The sequence below is a fragment of the Falco biarmicus genome, chromosome 2 (assembly GCF_023638135.1).
Source record: "Falco biarmicus isolate bFalBia1 chromosome 2, bFalBia1.pri, whole genome shotgun sequence".
In the NCBI taxonomy this organism is placed as follows: domain Eukaryota; kingdom Metazoa; phylum Chordata; class Aves; order Falconiformes; family Falconidae; genus Falco; species Falco biarmicus.
In genome coordinates this window covers 23,516,452-23,525,377 of record NC_079289.1, presented here as the reverse complement: position 1 = coordinate 23,525,377, position 8,926 = coordinate 23,516,452, and positions in this window count along the sequence as shown.

The window sequence follows — 8,926 nt, the reverse complement described above, 5'->3', positions numbered from 1 at the left end:
ATGTATTTGTTTATTGACTGAGTTTGTTGGTCAGGATATGACTGTAGAGATGAAACATCTAACTTTCAAAGTCATTCTTGCAGGACACAGACAGGATGCAATCACTCCATGTACATTTTTGACATCACTGCAATCGACAGTCTAGGCTGCATAACATAAAAGAACATACATTGCAAGAAAGCTCTGGTTTTCCTTTAAAGGCTTTCACTCTAGGGAAAACTTCCAGACATAAACACATATCGCACACACATTTTTCTCATCAAATTACCAAGTATTTTAAATTGCAGCAAGGCTTGTTTTCTTTCACAACTAGCTTTGTTTTAATGATCTTACAGTGAGTATCTCAACGGTGGATGATCGGAGTAGTATCTCATTCCTCTCTGCAGCTCGGCTGCAGGTTAATAGGACTTACATGAGCAACTGTTGGGCTGACCTGACCTTTGATCAGAAATGAGAGCATGTGGTGGGCGATGAGTGCTTCAACTGCTCAGCAGCAGTAAGGATGGCTGCCCTTTGGGTTGCAGGTGGTTTCATGGCTGCCCCCAGCACCATGCTCACCAGAGTGGAGACAGGAGCCCACAGGCGCTGCGCCAGGCACAGCAGCCCCAGCACGCAGGATCCTGCGTGCCGGAGCCTGCCCTGCCTGCCGGGGGGTTGCTGGTCTGAATAGTCTGTCTGAAGGCATCTTCCAGGCCAATGATAACAGGGTAGAAAGTGAGATGCAGTGCCTGTGGTTGCTAAAGAGGCTGTTCTTGGATGTGGACACTTTTCAAAGAGCATGTGGACATACTCTTCAGAGTACGAGGGCACTCAAAAATTAATGTGAAAATAACTGCTGCTCCTCTAAATGAGTACTTCTGTAAAGATAGGGAGATGAATTTCATTGTTGCTTTTAAAGATAACCAACCTGCAAATTATTATTTTTTAAGAACAATTTTTTCATCATTTTGTGTAGAGAAGGTCTGAAATGTATGAATGTTTTAAATATTTGTTGGATGTTTTTTACCTCAGCATTTTTGGAATGTCAAATCTGGGTTTCTTGGTTTAGCTGGGGGACTTCACTGAGGTTTCAAGCAATATTTAGACCATGGATTCTTTTATCTTTTAGGAATGAGGAAAGTGTTTACTCTTTGAAAAAAAACCCCATACTCTTTCAAATGCTCTTTTAGAAGTTAAATCGGTATTAACAAACATTAAACCTCATTAAACAAAGTTTTAGACAGCCTGACTCAAAGCAAATTCCTGTTTCAATTACTTAGCTTTTTCTTGCCTGAATCCCAGCATGGCGTGATTTCATGAGAGGTCTGTACATTTCCCATTGAAGCCCTGGGGAGAGACTTACCCAGTGAACTCAAAATTTGCCATGACAGAGGCACAACATGGCTGGCAGGGCAAAGGCTGGCACATACCAGCCTCTTCTGCCCATGGAAGAGAAGATCTACAGAAGCCAGCTCTCTACTGGCTCCAGGGAACTTTACTGCTGTGTTAAAGAAGTTTTTGAGCTAATATATCCTACCTTTCCACTACATTAAATGGTACTTTTTACTTCTATTCCCAGAGCTTTTTTGTGTATAGAGGGATGGAAAATAGAAATACCCATTGATTTACACCATCAGTCCTACTTAATAATAGCAAAAGGAGTATGTTGTCCAAGGAAACTTGCCTTTGTATCCACCATTTTTAATACTGATGCAGCTTTGTCGCTTTTCAGAATATAATTCCTTTGACCTATCAGTGGGCAATCTGTTCTGAGTACGTGAACCTCTATCAAAAGAAAACTTTTATCCTGTGGGACTGGGAAACTCTTTCACTGGTTTCTGTCAACAGCCAGTTATAACCTGTTAAAGTGAAAGTACTTTTTATTTGTTTTTAATCAAATCAAATAAACACATTTTCTTTGATCTTTAAGAAGCCCTTTCTTGTTAACTTGCTTTATACTTTTATGTTTTGGCATTCATTGTAAATCTAATTATTTAAAAAGTTATTTTGTTTTAAATTATTAAACCTTTTCTGAATTTAAGATAAACAGGGGCATGTTTTGTTAAAGATTAAAAATAAATTTCACACAAAACTGCAAAACGTAGCAAAGATAATACTGTGTAGGCGTCAGAGTGTTCCAAAACAAGACTCTCTAGGGGCTCTTCTGAACACACGGCTACGTTAAAACCATGTTCTGAAAAGGCTCAGGAAACCCCTGACTCTAACCCACCCTTTCCTGAAGCTGGTGAAAGTATTTAGAAAAAAAGTTTCTGTTGCATGGAGGAAAAAAAAAATGAATCCCACATATTGCTGAAGCAGATGATTTTTTCCTGTTTGTTTACTAGCAAACTCTACAGCTTGCAGGATTTTCTTGAATCAAAACTTGTCAATCTTCATCATTCAAATGCAGCAAGCAGTCCGATAGATGACAAAAAAAAGTGCATTGTTATCTCTCTGTGAAATGTAAACGTTTTTAACGTGCTGTAGCATCCACTGAGGAAATAACACCAACAATGTCATTATTTGGTTTATGAGTCATTAGTTAATTTTTAAGGGAAAAGATACTGTATCTGTAGAAGTATCTTAAGTTCCTATTTTGGTAGGTTGAACAAGGGATGATGTTTTTTAATCCCTGTTACGTACTTGGATTAAAAAGAGGTCCTTGTTGTCTTGAAGTGATGACTTATTTTGTAGCTTGTCAGTGCTTCTGTAAGTCTAGGACCTGTTTATTTGTAATAATCCATTGTTCGGAGGCTGGGAAACGGAGCTGAGGTGCTCCGTGCTCCTTGTGGGACCCAGAAAAGCAGGAGGCTGTAATGGGGAGGGCCAGTCACTAGGGGATGCTCAGTAGCCAAAGACCCTGAACCTGCCATCCTCGGGGCTTGCCAGCCCCTGCTCACCCGAGCTGGGGTTAGACGCCTGTGGCTTATTTTGAGTACTTCTCCTCTTCACTCGCAATGCTGTGAAAATGATGAAAAAACAAGGTCGAAAAATAAAAAGCAATGTATTTGCAACATCTGAAGCTACACGGGCAGTACTTCGGGGAATGCTGGTAGGCGTATTTCCCTATTAGTGGCTGAACAACTACTTTCAGTAAGCCCTATTACCTCCTGTGACAATGTTAATCTTAAACTAATCCTTCAGCCTGAATTCAACGTTTAACCTAGCCAGTGTTCAAGTAGCCAGCACCTCACTGCTCCATGAACTCTTTTTTGGGTTTTTTTTGGCACTGAAACCAAGTCCCTCATGAGAATCCACAGAAAAACATTCTTGTCTTACCCCTTAGCTTGGAGTGATCTGCCTCCCAGAAGCATAACCACCGGGCGCATATAGGTGAGACTAAGAGCACGTTTCCTGTGAGAGTGTCTTCCTAAGGGAAACCTTGAAAATAATTAATAGTAGTCACAGCTGAAAGAATTGAATGGAACATTACTTCCCATTCCTGCTACTGTGCAGGGGAAAAAAAAAAAATCATCCAAGGTTTGCCAAAATGCCTAGCAGCAAAAGGGGAGTCTGAGTCTGCTCTGACTCATAACCATATCCATTAAGCAGCAAGATAATCAGAAGTCACATTAAATAACTCTTACAGCTGAAGACAATAAATGAGCCCATAATCACCAAACTGAAAAGTTGTCATTTTTGCACAGAAAATAGACATTTTCAGCAAAAATACATGCACCACTAAAAACAATGGGGTTTTCCGCTATAACAGTCAACTGAAAACTTTCTCCACACGTTTTTTTCTGTCATTTTAAAAACAAAATCATGTTGAGGTTTCTGATCCAACCACGATGTGCTACTTAAGAATGCTATCATTGATCACATGGACGACATGGTGATGACTGGCTTAGAAATAGTTAAATCTCAAATCTTCAAAGGCAATTATGTGTTGAACTCCTGAGGATGTGAGCAAGCCTTCCTAGGTTTAGCCAGCAAAAGCAGAAGTGAGAACCTCCTGAGTTTTGGCCAAGGTTGGGCTTAGCTTTGAATATGATGACTCATTTATGATAGAAAACTGCCGTTTTGCTTGCATGGAGATAAACAGAAGTCATAGCTTACAGTAAGCAGCTTGTATGCAAACCCTGGCACTTGCAGATCCTGCTTGAATTTCACAGTGCTCCAAACGGGTGCAGTGATCCCACAGAGTCGACTTCACTGAGTTGAGACCCAGCAAAAGAACAACATTGTTTTTGTACAGGAAAAGAAGAAAATTCACTTTAGTGGAATTCAACAGTGTTATATTCTAAAGGGTGTTGGCAGTTAATTAATTGTTTCTATGGGGAAAATAATGTATTAGGAATTTTTTTTTGTTCATTTTTCTGGAAACTATGATTCTACATTTTCCATGGATGATTTTATTCATACTTCCTTACTGCAGGTTTTCCACACAATGGGCCTAACATTTTTTGCTCTTTGTATTGCATCTCTTAATTCTGAGTCTCTACAGCTACCTGTTTTATGACATTCATTACTTTTTTGTTACATTGTCATGCTAACAGCTAACAGCTTAAATCATATTCCTATGCTCAAGTTTATTGATGAAAGATGCTGAAAACGTGTTGCTGGAACTTTGTTTTACAATGAGATTCCCTATTCAGGTTATATAGCATCATTAGGAAATGCTTGTGACAGAAACTGTCAATGAACTCCAAGAGTGGCAGCTCTGTACTTACTAAGCAAAGAATGTTGCAGCTTATGACAGATACAAATTTATTTGCATAAAGTTATTGAGGCACGTACCATTACAGTGTTGGGGTGTGGTGGTGGTGATATTTAATGTATGGAACTAGAACTAAAGAGAAAGGAAACAAATTTAGATAATACCATCAGGCAAATGCTCTATTTTTAGTTTCAGAAGAAATTAGGAGCTCCATTTTTGTAAAGGAGGATTGTGACTCTGGATTCAGAGTGACTTTCCAGGTTAAGGAAAAGAAAAAAAAGCAAAAAAAAGGCCCAAAAAAAAGGAAATATTTTAAAGAATTAGATTTAGGCTGGAACAAAGAAGATGCACATTAACTGCAAAAACTTGTGTGGTTTCTTCTTCAGAAGGACTTTTTTAAGTTGTAAAAGATTACCGGAAAAACAAACCCCAAGCCATTTATTCAAAGGAGCAAACAGTCCTGAAAGGATTTGGGAAATATATACAGTGGACATTTCAAGAGAGACTGTCATATCCTCCTCTGAGAGTGAATTTGTGTGAATACCTTTGTGGTGAAGGATCAGAGTGGGCAGATCAAAGTAATATATGGGCTCAAGGGAGACAAGGAGGGGGAAGAGAGGTCGACATAGGATCACATTTGGATTCAAGAGCTCACAGCGTTCTGTCCACTGCTGTTACAAACAGCCGTGCTATATAATTATTTTCTTAACATCTTAATAAACTTGCATATTAAGTTAACTTGATCCCGCTTCTCTTCCCTCTTCCCTGACTGTTCTTATTCTGGGAGGTTTTGCTGGAACCTCATTGCTCTGCATATGAAAGCTTCATGTCTGGGCAGAAATCATTCAAAGCTGGTTTATACCTATTTGTTCTGGTGGCTTTTATCTCACATGGTTCTTCCTCCATACAGAAGACATGAAGCCTCCAGGCCATCTGTTCTTCTGATAATCCCAGTAACCCTTCCCAGAACATGGTCTAATTTTACATTTTTTGAATGTGAAAGCACTCACAGAGTGAGAAAGTCAGACTTCCGTGGAGTAGTTCAGATGAGGTCACATCAGTGCCTACACGGCTACAGAAATACAGTTCCCATAGAGTTTAGGATCACATCTTTTTTCGTAGTTGCATCACACTGGTGCTTCATTGGTTGCTCTCAGGCTTTATCTTCACCACAAATCTTTAATAGGCGAGCTCCAAATTTGCTGCAGAAAATCTTGTTCTTAATCTCTAGTCAATAACCTTGATTTATTCTGTTACATTTCTATTATTCTAATGATATCTGCATCTGATTATGCATATGCATATGATTAGTCTGATGTTCCTCTGGCTTGAGACCTCCTGACCTTCTGGGCTACCATTGACTTCAATTAGCGTATTTCTACTTCTTGTGGGACCATCAGTTATGGAAATATTAAATAAGACTGACCCTCAAAACAGTCCCTGAGGATGTCTGGTATATCCTGAATCATCCCATTTCAAGGCACTTCATGACAGCCTTCTCTCTGAGTAATATTCTATTCACATTTCAATTTTACCATTAACACTCTTCTTCTCCATCTTAATAAATAAAATAAAATTAAACAATATTTTTCTACGTGACATTGCATTAAATACGAAATTAAAATTGTGCTAGGTGAGAGCTGTACTTTACTATTTTCAAAACCTTTACATAATCAATGAAGGATATTATATTGCTTTGACACAGCTTCCTCTTAGAAAATACATTTTTCCGTCTGTTGTTTTCCAATTACGCAATGTCTAACTATTCTCGCCTTCAAAGTTTATTCTAAAATTATGCATATTGTTATCATTAGAATATTGACTCTACTGTTATCTAGAATACCCTTTCCCTCTCTTTCTTACATGTAGCTCCTAGGTGTACCACTAGCCAATAGATAAAACAAATACAAATTTGTAAGATTTATTGAAGATCCTTATTGTAAGATTTGTGATTGCTGTGACGATTCTTAGTGTTGGAGAATGAAAATTGCCTAGATTATTACATTTAGGCCGTTCAGCTTTTAAAAGTTTTCTGCTACCTTGCAAATAGATGTTTCCAGTTCTACAGACTTCTTCAAAATTACTGTTCAGCCTTGCTACCATGTTGTACCTTCTCCTTCTGCTTGAAAACCAAGGCACAGTGCTCGTTTTGGGGAGCTTTGCCCTGGCTAGAAGTTGGATCTCAGATTTCATGAACAATTATTTCTACATCAAAACTATGATTATTATTTTTCCAAGCTTGATTTTCCTTCTAGATTCTGACTAAATCTGATAGTAGTAAAAGCTATAACGTGTGGCTTCTGTTTGAGAATAGCATGCTGACCATCCTGAAAAGATGAAAAATATCCTTTGAAAAAGAGAGGAAGGAAGAGTGTCTGGAGCCTTCTCCTCTGGGATATTTCTGTCTAAAGAGTGTAAATAAGGATTATGCCCTAAAAGGTGTGCTGTATTGTAGCTTCTCTGTGCACAAGATTTGGCTAAGGGAGAGCAGAATTCTTTTCTTATATGCTGAGAAGTACCTTTGAGTTGGGCGGTAAGAAGTTTCAACTCTTCTTTCCCTCAGAACAGGAGGTATTTCTGAATATGCTTAGATGCTTTCCTGTCTCACACTCATTTTTATGAACCAGGCCTCACATGCAGCTGCCATACAGATGCACTAACAGCACTGTGCCAGTTTGGTCACAAAACTCTTAAAACAAAATATATCCAGTGTGTTTCCAAAGCTCTACCGATCAGCATTTTCCCACTCTTTAAATAAAGAAAAGATAATAGACATCAGGTGTACTTTAGCATTTTACATTACCTGTATTTAGCTCTGCCTGTCAACGTTTTGTTTGTTCCTTGAAGCAATTCCCAGATCCAGCCTAAAACATGTGCTTCTGCACTTTTCCTGGATGATTTTCAAAGACAGACTAAAAATTGCACTCTGTCTTTGAGATATGTTCCTGTAAGTCTAGTAAATGGAGGCCACCAATTCATTCATTAATTATCTCAGCTACTAGTCTGGCAATGAGGAGCTAATGCATTGATCTACTATTCTGTTTCAATGCCACATTTCCCTATGCTTTTTCTGGCAGTTTTCCTTAAAGCCTTATGAAGTTATTCATCCTTCATTCCATACCCAATGTGCCATGAGCTCATGCTTTCTTTAGTCTAATGACAGATTTTATGGAAAAAAACAGCTGCTAGTCAATATCTTCATCTGCTCTGCTTTCAGCCACAACTCACACATGTTGTGGAGACTGATAACTTACTGAGTTTGCTATCACTGTAGTTTCCAGAAAAGTTGCCCCAGATTCCAGAAGAAGAAGAGAATTCCTCTGAATGAAGATTACAGAGATAAGGAGCATAAAATGTTGTGTTTGGCCTTCATTCTAGATACACTTATCTATTATTAACCACTGTCTGGTATATTTGAGCATAATAAGAGGTGAATGTTAGGCGATAAGAAAGAGAAGAGTAGATTTCAGGATTATTTCTCTGTTCAAAGGATTTTACATCTGTCCTACCCCCCAGTTCCTTTCCTAGCATTTTAAAACCACAAGCTACTGAGTTATGATAATACATTAGTCTTCATAGTATTACTAAAATAATATTTGAAATATCATTTGGAGAATGATGGAGAGAGAAACTCAACTCAATAAATTTCTTAAGAAGTTAAAAGCCACAGCAGGAATCATGGAAGAGAATTCCTTGAACCTGTATCTGTCCTTATTCACAATAAAATATTAGAGAATATAGCTGTCTTGTAGCCAAAGGAAGGACGTTATGTGTTTGCTTACTGGAATATGAAAGCGAGAAAGCAGCTTTCTATTTTCTCTCTCTCACATATTTTTCTTGCTTTTCTGAATTTTCCTGTAGCAAAATGTAACTTGCTGACTTTGCAAACTATGTTATTAAAATTTTTGAAAACGTTTCCTATTTTCTGTGTGAATTCTGTGAACATAACAGTGTCAGCTATTCCTTGAAGCTTTGAGAGTCCAGGGAGTCAGTGTCTAAGCATGGAGTTATGGCATCTCACTGGGAAATCCCCCTGCCTGCATTATCAGGTTATCTCTATAGTCTCTTACTGTGTTTGTTTTTTGCGGAGTGCAGAGCCTTTTGCTTCTCTTGCAAGACGTATTCCACCTTGGCTTTCCTCCTTACTAGCAGAAAATCCATATTACAGGTGTACTTTACAGGTTGGTGTCCTTTTTTTCTGAATAGGAGAGAAGCAGAAGAGGAAAACAATAAAGGCATAAAATAAAGCATTTGCTTCTTGTCATCTAGGTGAAGATTGTACAAGGA